Source organism: Moschus berezovskii, chromosome 18, assembly GCF_049115385.1.
Source record: "Moschus berezovskii isolate FMDL1 chromosome 18, NW_MosBer_1.0, whole genome shotgun sequence".
Taxonomy (NCBI): domain Eukaryota; kingdom Metazoa; phylum Chordata; class Mammalia; order Artiodactyla; family Moschidae; genus Moschus; species Moschus berezovskii.
Window position 1 is genome coordinate 57,074,839 of NC_142477.1, and position 16,233 is coordinate 57,091,071.

Consider the following 16,233-nt stretch of genomic DNA (forward strand, 5'->3'; position numbering starts at 1 on the left):
CCAAACCACAAGACACTGTCAAGGCCAACGTCAACCAGGCAGATGTGTGCCCAGAGGTTTTTCTGTGGCTCCGTGTTTCCCGTAAAGAGTGTTGGGGAAGTGCATAGATGAAGGCCTTTCTTTGAAACCGGGCACTACTGGCTCCTCCCCAGTGACTGCACTGTGGAGCTCTTCCTGAGAAATAATTGAGTAACCGCTTAATGCTTTCATATAGTGATTGTGATTTTATCTGAAAACTACTGCCGCACAGCAGTTATTGTGACTCTTCATGTGTCCACAGGAGCTTTTGTCTGGGTTTAAAGCTATAAAGTGTATTCACATTGTGAAGTTTTAATTCTCTTTATTGAAATTAATTGTGTAAGAAACGTATGTGCTCTATTAGGTATTAAGTTTGTATGTGAAATCTGTATAGAAAGTGATTTTTGTTCTTTGGGTTAATTTTGTTTTATTTTTTGGAGATTACAATAAATATCTAAGAGACTATATTCCTGAATTTCTCAGTCTTGGTCTGAGAACTTTTTTCATCTCCCTTCAGTTTGTATTATTTTTGATCCTAGGATGCCTATTTCCAGTTTGGGCCCCTTCTCTTCTACAACTAGAGACAAGAGTGAATGCCTTTTTATCAGGACGTGAGTTCGATCCCTGGTCGGGAAACTAAGATCCCACTTGCTGAGAGACAGTTAAGCCCACAGGCTCTGGAGCCCACACTCTGCAACTAGAGAAGCCCATGCACCACAATGTGGAGCCCAACGAAGACCCAGCACAGTTTACATAAAAGTGGCTCAGTAGTGGTAGCGAGTACAGGATACACAATTTAGAAGGTAGGTAATGGTGACCAATAAGATTTGAAGAGTGAGAACTAGAAACTGACTGACACTGACATTCCTGGTGCAGCTAATTAAGTACATATTAGTTCCATTAACTAAAAGACAAAGTATAGGTTCTGGTTCAAGATGGTGGCACAGAAGATCCTGAACTCACTTCATCCCGTGAACATACTGAGTCTGCAGCTACATATCGAAAAACTTCCTCTGGAAAAAACATAAAAATTACCTGAGCAACCCTTACACATTGAGCAAATTAAAAGACAAAAAAGCAAAGCAGGTAAGAGAAGCTGAGACACCGTCTCACCATAAACTCCATCCTGGATGTGATGTCCACAATCAGGACGGAACTCAAAACCCAGGGCTTCTCCCTGTGGAGCACAGGGTTTGAGCCCCACATCAGGTACCCCAACTCATGAAATATGCATCTGAGATAAACCCCCAAACACCTACCTTTTAAAGTCAACGGGGATCACATCCATAAGACCCAAAGTGCATAGCAAACAAGAAAGAAAGTGAAGTCCCTCAGTCATGTCCAACTCTTTGTGACCCCATGGACTGTAAATTACCAGGCTTTTGTCTTTCCAGGCAAGAATACTGGAGTGGGTTGCCATTTCCTTCTCCAGGGGATCTTCCCAACCCAGGGATCAAACCCGGGTCTCCCGCATTGTAGGCAGACACTTTACTGTCTGAACCACCAGGGAAGGCCTTTAAAGTCAATGGGGATCACATCCATAAGACCCAAAGTGCATAGCAAACGAGAAACAACCCATAAAGAGTTTCTGGGCTCTGACTCACTTGCCTCAGAGACCAGCATGGAAGGCAATCAACTGAGAGGAACCCAGGCTCTTATCTGCTGAGAAGCAGATAAGCCTCTTCACATAAAGTGTTAGCCTGAGGGTCAGGCATCTAGTTTAACACACATCAGGAGGCCTGACAAGGTACTCCCTGGGGACAGGCTGGCGGGCACCATCTCTGTGCTGGCTCGCTCCCATTCTCCAGCTCACCTTTATCTCTTAGAAAGGAGCCTTTACCCTTCTCTGGCACCCTGCTTTGACCACTGCTGCTCAGGACCAAAGCACCTGGCTCTGGTGGCCACTGGAGCTCAAGTTTGAGGTCCTAAAATATAATGGAGAAAGAGTTCTTACATGGCTGCCACTCCCAGAGCACAGCAAGAGGCAACAGACTGAGGAACCCAGCATTTCTGTGAAAGCAGTCAACTAGCTTATCTTCAGGGCTGCAGCCTGCGGGGCAGGTTTCTAACTAAAGAAACAGCTAAGAGCTCCATGAAATCTCCAGGAACCTCAGAAGACAGGCACCATCTTTGTGCTCTCCCTCTTCCACACCCCAAGAGGAGGGCTCTTTCACGTATCTGAGGTCCAGGTTTTATGCCTAAGGCCTTGGTTTTTGTGGTTGCCATCAGGGAAAACCCCTTGATTGCCTAGCAATCAAACCAGCAGGGCTTGCTTCCCTGAGTTCCCTGGGCTGGTGATAAACAGAGCAATGGCTCTTGGCAAGCTTCCACTCCCCGAGGCACCGTGCAGACAGCAGACTGAAACACCCCTCCTGTCTTTATGGAACAGAGATCTTTTTGCTTCTTCTGGAGCTTCAGCCTGGGGAACAGGCTTCTAGTTCGTTGCATGGCTAGGGCCTAACAGAGGAGCTTTCCATGGACAGAAGCCACTGGACTCCATCCCTCGAGTCCAGCTCTCCCTTTGCCTTGCTCTAAGCCACTGATATCTTTTCTAAAGGACTCAACTAGCACCCTAATTTCTGCAACTGCCACCCACAAGATGCCTTTATTGCATGGCTCTGTGGCCAGTGAAAGTTATGTGTACAGTCACATGAGACTATATATTTGTGTATTTTTAAAGTTGCTGCCTAAGTGTCTGACTTCTAATATACTTCTGTACAGTCAAAGCCTGGTTTTTCCAGTAGTCATGTATGGATGTGAGATTTGGACCATGAAGAAGGCTGAGTGCCATAGAACTGATGCTTTTGAAATGTGGTGCTGGAGAAGACTCTTGAGAGTCCCTTGGACTGCAAGGAAATCAAACCAGTCAATCCTAAAGGAGATCAACCCTGAATATTCATTAGAAGGACTGATGCTGGAGCTCCAATACCTTGGCCACCTGATGCAAAGAGCCAATTCACTGGAAAAAAGACCCTGATGCTGGGAAAGATTGGGCAGTAGGAGAAGAGGGCAACTGAGGTTGGACGGCATCACTGGCTCAATGGACATGAGTTTGAGCAAATTCCAGGAGACAGTGAAGGACAGGGAAACCTGGCATGCTGCAGTTCATAGGGTCTCAAAGAGTCAGACACTAATTAGCAAGTGAACAACAACAGGAATACAAAATAAAATGTAAAATATGACATCAAGAACATGAAATGGGATAGATTAAAATGTAGAGCTTTAGATGCATTTGAACTTAAGTTGTTAAAAACTTGCTGTGCTATGCTTAGTCGCTCAGTCATGTCTGACTCTTTGCAACCCTGCCAGGCTCCTCTGTCTATGGGGATTCTCCAGGCAAGAATACTGGAATAGGTTGCCATGCCCTCCTCCAGGGGATCTTCCCAACCTAGAGGTTGAACCAGTGTCTCTTAGGTCTCAAGCATTGGCAGGCAGGTTCTTTACCACTAGCGCCACCTGGGAAGCCCTAAAGTGAAAGTGAAAGTTGCTCAGTCATGTCCAACTCTTTGAGACCTCATGGACTATACAGTCAGTCCATGGAATTCTCCAGGCCAGAATACTGGAGTAGGTAGCCATTCCCTTCTCCAGGGGATCTTCCTGACCCAGGAATCAAGCCAGGGTCTCCTGCATTGCAGGTGGATTCTTTACCAACTGAGCTATCAGGGAAGCCCGTGTCCATAAGTAAACCTCTCTGGCCTTCAAAGCCAAATGATCTAGGGACTCTCTTCCTAGTGCAGGACCTCCAGACTGGAGAGTCTGATCTGGGGTTCAGACCTCTCATGGGAGAACCTCTGCAATTGTAATTATCCTCCTGTTTGTGAAACCTTCTACCCCGGGGATATGGGGTTTGACTATACCACAGTTCTGTCCCTCCTCATCTTATTTGTAGAAGATCTTTTCTTACAGGCTCTGGTATTCTTCATCAATGGTTGTTCTGCAAATAGTTGTGATTTGGGGGTGCCTGTGAGAGGAGGTGACCTCAGGGTCTTTCTACTCCATCATCTTGCACAGTCTCCCCCGCTCTTGTAATTTCTTAAGTGATATTACCCTTAGTTCTCTTATTTATTATACTGAGAGAGCCTGAGTGGGCTTCTGGATGGATACTGGTCACCAGAAAGACCAAGCCAGGATTAGAAGTTTGGCATTTTCAGCCCCACTCCTCATCCTCCAGAGAGGGGAGAAGTAGTAGAAATGGAGTTGACAATTGCTCAGGCCTGTGTGGGGAAGCCGCCATAAAATCCCACGAGTACAGAGTTCGGAAATCTTCCAGACTGGTGAACACATGGAGGTGCTAGGAGAGTGGCATGCCCAGAGAGGGCATGAAGCTCTGTATTCCTTCCCACAGACGCTGTGCTACTCATGTCTTCCACCTGGATGTTCAACCACATCCTTCAACATATCCTAGTAAAAAGTAAAACATTTCCAAGTTCTAGAAGCCTCTCCAGCAAATTAATTAAACATGAGGAAGGGGTCATTGCAACTTCCAATCGACAGTCATTTTGTCAAAAGCCCAGGTGACGACCTGAGTTTGCAAATAGTGTCTAAAGTAGGGGGAAGGAGGGAGTTTGTGGGCCTGATCCCTTAGCCTATGGGACCTGATACTATCCAGGTAGTTATCTAGACACTAGCTGCAAATCTGGGCTTCCCTGGCAGCTCAGCTGGTGAAGAATCCACCTGCAATGTGGAAGATGGGGTTCGATCCCCGGGTTGGGAAGATCCCCTGGAGAAGAGGCATGACAACCCACTCTAGTATTCTTACCTGGAGAATCCCATGGATAGAGGAATCTGGCGGGCTACAATCCGTGAGATCACAAAGAGCTGGACACAACTGAGCGACTAAGCACACAGGACACCTAGCTGCTGTCAGAAAATTACTCGGCGTGGGGAAAAACTCCCACACATCTGGTGACCAGAAGTGAAGTGTCTTTTAGAAGTAACAGAGATTCACGGGGAAGAACTCATAGTAGGGAAGAACTGAGATTTTTCCTACAGTGGAAGGAGGAAAACTGAGTTTTTCTATAACATTGCCAAAGGAAATACAAACAGGACTTTGAAGAGCTATATGCACTCCCATGCTTACTGAAGTATTATTCTCAAAGCCAAGACATAGAAACTACCTAAACATTCATGAATGGATAAAAAATACGTGGAATATTATTCACCCATGAGAAAGGACATCCTGCCATTTGCAACAACATGGATAGACCCTGAGTACATTACGCTAAGTGAGATAAGACAGATGGAGAGAGTCAAGTACTGTATACTAACACCTGTGTGAACTATAAAAAAGTCAAACTCATAAAAGGCAGTAAAATGATGGTGACCAGGGAATAGGGTAGGGGATATGACTGATGCTGTTTAAGGGTGCAAATATGCAATGAACGACTGAGCAAGGCGGGCATGTGAGGTACTGAAGTAACATGCTACACACAAATTTATACATGCTGCATGTCAAATATACTCAATTAAAAAAGAGATAATAATTAAAACTCTAGGGAGTAGAGAAAACAAAGTTCAGGAGAATATATCAATCAGAAGAGCAGGCGGGGAAGTAGGGTACACTACACCTATAGGCAACCAAGGAAGACAAGCTCACAAAGACGACTTAAAAAGGGAGCTGCTAAAGTGATGGATGGACATTTAAAGGTCTACAAACAACAAGTGCCTGAGAAGACGCACAGAAAAAGGAACCCTTCTGCGTCGTCAGTGGGGACGTAAATTGGTTTAGCCACTGTGGAAAACAGTATGGAGCTTCCTCAAAAAATAAAAATAGAATCAACATATGATCCAGCAATTCCACTCCTGGGCATACATCCAGACAAAACTATAATTTAAAGAGATACATGCATCCCTGTGTTCATAGCAGCACTGTTCACAATAGCCAAGACAGGAAAGCCTAAATGTCTATCAACAGAGGAATGGATAAAAGAAGATGAGGTACATATATACAGTGGAATACTACTCAGCCATTAAGAAGAACAAAATGCCATTTGCAGCAACATGGTTGCAACTAGAGATTATTATATTAAATGAAGTCAGAAAGACAGATACCATATGATAGCACTTAGAAGTGAAGTCTAAAATATGACACAAATGAACCTATCTATGAAACAGAAACATATCAGGGACACAGAGAATAGACTGGTGGTTACCAAATGGGTGGCAAGTGAGAGATAGTTGGATCCGGTGTTCAAGATTTCCACGTGCAAACTGGTATATATAGAATGAACAAACAACAAGGTCCTACGTACAGCACAGTATATTCAGTATCCTGTGATAAGTCACACTGGAAAAAATATGAAAAAGAAGGTGTATGAATAACTGAGTCACTTTTCTGTACAGCAGTAATTAACAGCATTGTAAATGAACTATTCTTCAATTTTTTAAAAAAAGAGATAAATGGAGAAGGGGACGAGGGTGGGAGACAAGCTATGAGAGGAGCTTGTTTTGACACAGGAGTGGTCCACATTTTCAGAGAATGTGGAGAAAATTCAGGATTACCTTGACAGGGACAGGTTTAGATCAGCAATGGAGGAGAAACTTTGCACTGGGCAGAGAATCAAATGGTACTGGTGAAGATACTATTCTTTCAGGTACTTCATAAATACAAGAAAAGGCTATTAAGGACAGTCTAATAAGGGTTTTATTTTGCCTTATTTCAAGAGGCTTACATATCATTCTATGTTAAAGAGAGCTGAATTAGAAAATATAAGCAAAAAATGGATACTCTTTCCATCCAAGGCTTATTCTCCCATCTGTACTCCTGTTTCTCTCTCTTCTGCTCCATCTCTATGTGCTTTATTTTCTGCACAACTATCTCAAGTGAGTTGCTCGTGTCCTTTCCTAATATTTTTACTAATATGTAGGGCACAGAGCTTCCAACAACTACTTATGATGAAATGAACAACAGCTGTCTTTTTAAGGTCCATACTGAAACAGACGTTTAAAGTTCTTTTTCTTTTAAATAATTTTCAAACAAACCAAGAAAAGCACAACCTCATCTTAGCAGCGATGACTACATTGTTCATGTCAAAGCAGCCAGCCAGCAGTCTTTTGTTTAAGTGGATGACAAGCCCAACTGAGCTAAGGTTTTAAATTGCTGTGCTTCCACCAAATCACAAAACCATTTGCAAGAGAAGGGCAGGCAATTGTATTTCTGAAAAGTTGGCAGCTGCTCCTTTGTACTTTCTCACTGGGATACACCAGGTGTGATGCTGTGGCTGACATCACTTCAGGTCAAGTATAAATGAACATATCCATTGGAATCTTTTTGCCCTTGCCTCTGTTCATAGACTAGAAAAGGCAAAAGACAGGAGTAGGCTAATGGAGAACAAGTCAAAACTGAAAGGACATTTAAAAAATAGAACTTTGGAAGGAGTGGTGTTGGTAATGGAAATTCTAGAAACTGACACATTTACATGGGCTTAGCAAGGAAAAAGATGTCATTCATAAAAGACCATTTGTTAATACTTGAACTGAAGGGCAGTCAGGTTTTGCAATGGGAAGCAGAAGGGAAAGGAAAATTTCTTACGGAGATTTGATAGTATGAGCAAGAAATCAAAAGCTGGTTAAAGAAAACAGAGTCTTGAAAAATATATTAGATTCCCGGGTGCCACAATCCTACAGATGAAAACAGAGCTTTCACAAAAGTACTCAAGATTTTTGTATATTATCAAAACTCAACGAGACCTTAAGATGAGATGCAGAAAAATCTCTTTTTCCCCTTCTGTAGCTTAAAATACAGTTACTATTAACACATACTACACGATTGCTGGTGCTCTCCTTAACAATCCCCTGAGGTTACTTTGACTTTCTATAAAAGACATTTCAATATCTCTTACTATCTGTCTGCTCTTAAATGGTAAAGACCTAGAAGATTTTCCTTGAATTGTCAGTAGAAAAGAAAAGAAATTCTTCCAAAGGCATTATGATATTGAAGAGTATAATAGCCTTTTAGAATTTTTTTTTAAATTTGACCCCCAGGCCATCCTCATAAATACAATGATTTACTCTGAAAGAACACTTAGAGTTTAATTATTTAATATTAAGACCACCCTCAAGTCACTTCATGATCTGATCATTAAAATTGATGGCATTTTCAATCTTTATGGTATTTTCAATATTCTGAGGCACTGTGTATTATTTTATTCATCTATGCCTGAAACAAGTGTTATTTTTTAAAAAAGCCTTTATGCACCAGGCACATGAGTTGAATTTCTTATTATCCTGAGATTCTTTAGCATGGGAATAGCAAGTTGGCTGGTAGACAGCTTGGTCCCTGTTGTGACAAGAATGATCCAAACAGAACCAATTCTGAAGGAAAGAGCCCAGAGAAGGGCTTTTCAACGTGGTTCATTAGCTCCATATTGACTAATTTAATCAGATTTTTCTGACGCTGAGACCCAAGGTCAAGTATTTTTTTTTTAAGGGTCTCAGGTGATTTTCATGTGGTCCAGTTTTGTGAAGCACACACACACAAAAAAACCTCAACAGTTTAACAGATAACAACAACAGATATCAGTTATCAGATACCACAACTCAACAGATACCACAGTTTCATACAGCTTTATCCAATTTGGACAGCTTCCCCCAGTATGGAGCAAAATAGCGCTTTCTTTGCCATCACGGGTTATCCAGCTATTCAAAAGCCATTAAGGTTGCCCATTCACCTGTTCCTATTCTTCATTCAACCACGAATTATTAAGTCCAGGAGTAGCAGCTGTTTTATTAAGATTAGTGTCAAAATGTGAGCATGCAAACAGAGCCCTGGGCAGTGCTACTGAAGTCATGGCAACATCATGACAAACAGCCCAGCAAACCCCCTAACAACGAATGGCCCTTATAGAAGTAATTCCCCCTGTATCTCCTTTTCTTTTCAAGCCATTTCTAGTGGCGGCCCATGAAAAGGAGTTTGACCATTCCTCATGCAATATAGCACAGGGACAAGTACAATACCTTGGCCATTGGTGGGACTGGCACAGGCAGATCTTTATTCCCAGGTAAACCTCGGTGCTGCAGAATGTGGTCCCGATCTTCTGTAAGAAACTCATTCATCCTAACTGTGCACAGGTGTGACAGGACCCCAACTCCTGGTTGTGTATCATGCTTTGTTACAAGGCCATAACAATTTACAACAAACTTTGCAGCTTAAAACAAACAGCTCAGATGAATATTTCACAGCTCTGTAGGCAGAAGTCCTACTGGTCTTAGTAGCCTAAAAGTTAATGTGTCAACAGAGACACATTCCTTACCGGAGGCTCTGGGGATGATCTGCTGTTTTAGGTTGGCCAAATTCAGTTTCTCGTGGTTGTAGGGTTGAGGTTCTTGGTTCCTTGCTAGTTGTCACCCAAAACCAGTCTTTGCTCCCAGAGCCTCTTCCACGCTTTGAATAGGCTCCTAGAAGCCTGTCTCCAGTCACTGCACATGACTTTTATGTCCTAGAGCCTGCACCTCAAACACGGCTCACTCTTGAAATCTCTCCGCCTTCCCTTTCTGTCACAGCCCTTCACCCTCCTCTTATGCTTTTAAGGGATCACGTGATTACACTGGTCTCACCTGAACAAACTAGGATAATCTCCACTTTAGGATCGATAAGCTTAATTACACATGTAAACTCCCCTTTGCCCTGTGACGTAACCAGAGATCAAACTGCCAACATTTGCTGGATCACAGAGAAGGCAAAAGGGTCCCAGAAAAACATCTACTTCTGCATCATTGATTATGCTAAAACCTTTGACTGTGTGGATCACAAGAAACTGTGGAAAATTCTTAAACAGATGGAATGCAGACCACCTTACCTGCCTCCTGAAAAACCTGTATGAAGGTCAAGAAGCAACAGTTAGAACTGATGATGGAACAAGGGACTGGTTCCAAACTGAGAAAGGAGTATGACAAGGCTGTATATTGTCACCCTGCTTACTTCCATGCAGAGTGCAGCATGCTGGGCTGGATGAATCACAAGCTGGCATCAAGACTGCCGGGAGAAATATCAACAGCCTCAGAAAGGTAGATGAAAACCAATCTAATGGCCAAAAGCAAAGAGGAACTAAAGAGCCTTTCAAAGAGGATAAAAGAGGTGAGTGAAAAAGCTGGCTTAAAACTCAACATTCAAAAAACTAAGATCATCGCATCCAGTCCCATCACCTCAAGGCAAGTAGAAGGGGGAAAAGTGGAAACAATGACATATTCTATTTTCTTGGGCTCCAAAATCACTGTGGATGGTGACTGCAGCCATGAAATTAAGACACTTTCTCCTTGGAAGAAAAGCTATGACAAAGCTAGATAGCATATTAAAAAGCAGAGACATTACCTTGCCAACAAAGGTCCCTATAGTCAAAGCCATGGCTTTTCCAATAGTCACTATGGACGTGAGATCTGGACCATAAGGAAGGTTGTTGTTGTTCGGTCACTGAGTCGTGTCAACTCTTTGTGACCCCATGGAATGCAGCACACCAGGCTTCCCTGTGTTTCACTCTCTCCTGGAGTTTGTGCAAACTCATGTCCATTGAATTGCTGATGCCATCCAACCATCTCATGCTCTGTCATCCCCTTCTCCTCCTGCCTTTCCCAGCATCAGGGTCTTTTCCAATGAGTTGGCTCTTTGTGTAAAGTGGCCAAAGAAGGCTGAGCGCCAAAGAACTGATGCTTTCGAACGGTGGTGTTGGAGAAGACTCTTGATAGTCCCTTGGACTGCAAGGAGATCAAACCATTTCCTAAAGGAAATCAACCCTGAATATTCATCGGAAAGAATGAATGCTTAAGATGAAGCTCCAATACTCTGGCCACCTGATGTACTATTATGAAGCTTCTCAGGTGATGTTTACTCCCATAAAAGTTTGAGAACCACTGATAAAGTGGTTAGGAATCCAGACTTTGAACAGTCTGTGTTTAAATGTCATTTCCTTCTTGTAATTCTGAAGGTAGAGAATTTTAGCAGTTTTGTTCCTTCAAAACCCCCAGCACCTAAACAGTACCAGGCATGGAGCTAGTGCTCAAAAAAGAGCTGCTGAATGAAGGGCGCACAAATGATTGAATGGATGACCATGGTTGTCTTAATTTCACCAACATTCTTCACATAAAAACAAGTTAAAATGAGGACAGTACTCCTCTCTTACTAAAGCTCTTACGGGGTTTATAAGAAAGAAATGAGCTAATGTGTGTTCAAGAAACAGCACAGTGCCAGATATATACACAAGTTGCACACTACATGGAGGGCGGCAATGTCATTTGTGACGTTGTGGTCATCACACAGGTGCTGTGAGAGCAGCAATGACAGAGGAAACCCTTTGCTCTCAGAAAAACTCAGGAGATAGGAAATGTGCTCTCTAGGTGCTTGCTGTAGAGATGCTGGCATACCAGAAGTAAGAGCACATTTTTTGTATTTATCAGAAAAACATCTTTCTTTAGATGTTCCAAATAATGTTTTCTGATAAGGTCATGAGGGAGTCAGAGGCCTGGCATTAAACATAATTTATGTACATATTCTTATTTATCTTCTGCTGCATCCTTTCCCCTTTCTTTATCTCCCAAATAAGGAATCTTTATATTTCTGGCCCCAAATTGCTGGATGTTTACCAGCTTCATGCATAAAAGATGTGCTGACTGCTCTAAGAACAATTTTGAAAACGCTCTGAAAATAATTCAATCTGAAAGGTCCTCTGTGAACACAAGGTAACAGTGGTATTTGGGGAAATACTTTGTGTAATTTAAAAACTTACCATCAAAGTTGAAATACTATTAAGCACATTAACATTTCATTTGGCTGAGAATCTGAATTAACATGGTATACGTTCATTATCTTGATTGTGCTGCTAACTTCATGCATGTGCGGGTTTTAAAATACATTCACAGATTCTCTGATATTCCTCCCTTCCAGGAGCAGAGCCTAATCTTCCTTCCTCGCGTGTGGGCTGCACTTCGTGACTTTCTTCTAACAAGCAGAATAAAGAGGGGATGATGGTAGTCTTGGAGCCCAGGTCATGAAACACTGCAGTTTTCTCCTGTTTGCTCTCCTGGCTCACTCACTCTGTGAGGAGTAACCAGCCACTGTGGAGATATTTCCCCCAGATGTAATCTAAGGCATCCTGTCAAGAGCAAGCAAAAAACTGAGGACTCCTGCCAATAGCCACAAGAGTGTGCCATCGTGGAAGCAGATTATCTGGCCTCAGTCAAATCTTCAGATGTCTGTGTGTGTGTGCATGCGTGTGTGTCTGTGTTGGTCACTTAGTCGTGTCTGACTCTCTGCGACGCTGCGGACTGTAGCCCACCAGGATCCTCTGTCCATAGAATTCTTTAGGCAAGAATACTGGAGTGGGTTGCTATTTCCTTTTCCAGGGGATCTTCCCGACCCAGGGATCGAACCCATGTCTCTTGTGTCTCCTGCATTGGCAGGCAGGTTCTTTACCATCTGCAGCCCTTCAAACATCTTGACTAGAGCTACATGAGATATCCTGGGCCTGAGCCACCCAGCTACGCCACTCCCAAATTCCTGATCCACAGAAATATTTGTAGGAAAACAAATGCTTATTGTTTTAAGCCCTTAATTTGGGAGGTAATCTGTAACACAATAGATAACTAATGCCACAGGTGTGCACACATACATCAAAGTTTATCAAATTACATACTTAAGAAGGTGCACTTTATTACTTCTCAGTTATAACTCACTGAAGCTGAAAATGCAAAAGATAAATAACAGAATTAATATACTATTATTTATTATTGAAGGAATATGTGACTCTTTTTAAAATGATCAATGTGTAGGTGGTTAAGGTAAGGTATAGAACTGCCTTTTTTGATAAAACAGGCTAAAAAAAGAATCTAGAAAATAATGATGTTACTATATCAACTAAGAAATAAACAGCCAACCATAATTTCTGAATCCATACCCCTGTGTGTTGTATAGGTTTTTTTTTCCATATTCAGACCAACATCCCATGATAGGATAAAATGAAAATATGAAAATGACGAATTCTTTCTAACAGTAGTGGAGAGGCTTTGGTTAAGTGCAATCCATTCTTGATTATATGACCTACTGGAGGCAAGAAATAGCTCAGGAGTGTTGCAGAAAATTCTGTTAGAATATGAAGACAGAATGTGAAATAGGAAGGAAATAGTGTATTTATACATGTATATAATTTGCAGATAGATAGATTATAGTATGGATAGTTCAGTATTTTGGTTTTCTGTAAAGTGTCTGCCTACAACGTGGGAGACCCAGGTTCGATCCCTGGGTCGGGAAGATCCCCTAGAGAAGGAAATGGCAACCCACTCCAGTATTCACGCCTAGAAAATCCCATGGACTGAGGAGCCTGGTGGGCTACAGTCCATGGGGTCGCAGAGTCGGACACGACTGAGCAACTTCACTTCACTTCACTTTCCACTATCATTGTATTATATTTTCCTAAGTCATCTCCTAAGCCAATATTTTTAATGGATATACTGTAGTTAATCTTACTATAAGTACAATCATTTATATAAACAATGCTCTACTATTCACTCATTGGTCATTTCTAACTTTCTGGTCATCAATAGTGCTATAATGAGCATCTGTTTAACTAAAGCTTTGCTTGCTTTTTTTCTTTAGGGCAGATTTCTGAAAGTGAAATGAACATCTTTAATGCTATTACTACAAAATACCAAATTATTGTTTAAAAACACCATGCGAATTTATATACTCACTAACATAATGTAAAAATTCCTGCTCACCACAATCTTGCAAGAAGTGTGGATACTTTAAAAAGTGTACCATTTATTTTTCATGAGTTTCTGAGGCATTTAAAAAGAATTTTACCATCCTTACACCAGCACACCATCTGTTTCCTTCACTAAAAACATTTTCATTGGATGACGACTTCTTTATCAAGCATGGTGAGGCCCTTTAGTGAGCAAGATTTGGACCCAGATAGAAATTAGTGGGGCCACCCTGGTGGCCCAGTATAAGAATACACCTGCCAGTGCAGGGGATGGGGTTTGATGCCTGGTCTGGAAAGATTTCACACACTGCAGGGCAGCTAAGTCCGTGTGCCACAGCTGCTGAGCCTGCGTGCCATGACTACAGAAGTCTGCATCACGAGAGTCCTCCCACCACAGCTACTGAAGCCTGTGTGCCCGAGAGCCCATGCTCTACAGTTGAGAGAAGTCACTGTAATGAGAGGCCCGCATGCTGCAATAAGAGAGTAGCCCCACTTGCCACAGCTAGAGAAAGCCCATGCGCAGCAACAAAGATCCAGGGCAGCCACAAATAAATATGCAAATTTAAATTTAAAAAAATTTTAAATTTGTAACCAAACCATACATAAATCATTAATAAATTCATACAGTTTTCTTAGTAAGAGATGGATTCCCAAATGGCTTTGAATAGAATAATATACAAGAAACAAAGGTCCAGGGACCATATCATATTCTCATTTGCTGCTTCCTAGGAAAACAGGGCTTCCCTAGTGGCTCAGATGGTAAAGAATCTGCCTGCAGAGTGGGAGACCTGGGTTCAATCCCTGGGTTGGGAAGAACCCCTGGAGGAGGGCATGGCAACCCACCCCAGTATTCTTGCCTGGAGAAACCCCATGGACAGAGGAGTCTGGCGGGCTACAGTCCACAGGGTGGCACAGAGTTGGACACGACTGAGCGGCTAAGCACACAAGCACACACACGAAAACAAAGGCCACTAACTATCATAAACTAGACTCACTGAGGGGAAAGATGCAGTTTGCAGGGTAGCTCCATGACATGCCAAAAAACTGAAGGTCTCTCTTTACCAGGGAAATTGCATGTAAAACTTATGGGGAAGCCATATAAAAGACAAGAACTCAGAGACTTCCCTGGTGACCCGGTGGTTAAGAATCTGCCTGCCAATACTGGGGACACCAACTAGTGGTCGGGGAAGATTCCACATGTGGGGGGGTGGCTGAGCCCTGTGCTCCACAACTCCTGAGTCGGCTTTCTAGAGCCCGCACAGTGCAACTACTGAGCCCACAAGCAGCAACTCCTGAAGCCTGTGCACCCTGGAACCTGTACTTTGCAGCAAAGGAAGCCATCACCATAGGAAGCCTGCCCACCACAACGAGGAGGAAGCCCCCCTCTCACCGCAACTAGACAAAGCCCACACACAGCAACAAAAACCCAGTGTAGCCAAAAGTAAATAAATAATTTTCTAAAAAAGACAAGAACCAAGAGAAAATGTGTCCACCAAACTGGAGTTTGGGGCAAACACAATATTTTTCAACAGGATTATGGTCATGAGACCAACAATGTGTTGGTACTTACTTTGTGTGTTTATGGATTATTTTGTTTAATTCTCACCAAAGACCTCTGAAATGTGGCCACAACGATTCTCACTGAGAGTCAAAGATGAGAGTACAGAGGTTTAACTATGTTACATAATGTGACCAAGGTAAAACTGACAAAAATTGGTAGGGATGGATCTTAAAGACAGGTCTAACCTGCACGAAGCTCTCAGAGACCCAAAGCCTAGTTTTGTTAGGCTATCTTCTTCTCTGAAGATACTGGATGGGAGGCAGCCTGCCATAACAGCATGAGTATAGCCTTTGGATTTGGACATTCTTGGATTCAAATCTTTCCTCCATATGCTAGTTTCTGACTTCTGTGATCATCAACTTCCTTATTCCTTAAACTGTTGTGAGACGTAAATGATGCGTGCAATGCCTGCCATAGTGCTCAGTGTAATGCTTAATATGTGTTGTGTGTGTGTGCGCAAAGTCATGTCAGACTCTTTGTGACCCCCATGGACTGTAGCCCACCAGGCTCTGTCCATGGAGTTTTCCAGGCAAGAATACTAGAGTGGGTTGCCATTTCCTATGCCAGGGGATCTTCTAGATCCAGGGATCAAACCTGTGTCTCTTGCGTGAGCAGACAGATTCTTTACTTCTGAGCCATCTGGGAAGCCCCTAATATGTGTTGCTGCTGCTGCTTCTAAGTCGCTTCAGTCGTGTCCGACTCTGTGCGACCCCAGAGATGGCACCCACCAGGCTCCCCCGTCCCTGGGATTCTCCAGGCAAGAACACTGGAGTGGGTTACCATTTCCTTCTCCAATTCAGGAAAGTGAAAAGTGAAAGTGAAGTCGCTCAGTTGTGTCTGACTCTTAGCGACCCCATGACTGCAGTCTACCAGGCTCCCCCATCCATGGGATTATGATTATTTATATGCTAGAGTAGACAAGGCTAGAAAGAAAATGCATACTCAGTTGCCACCACCAGAGGG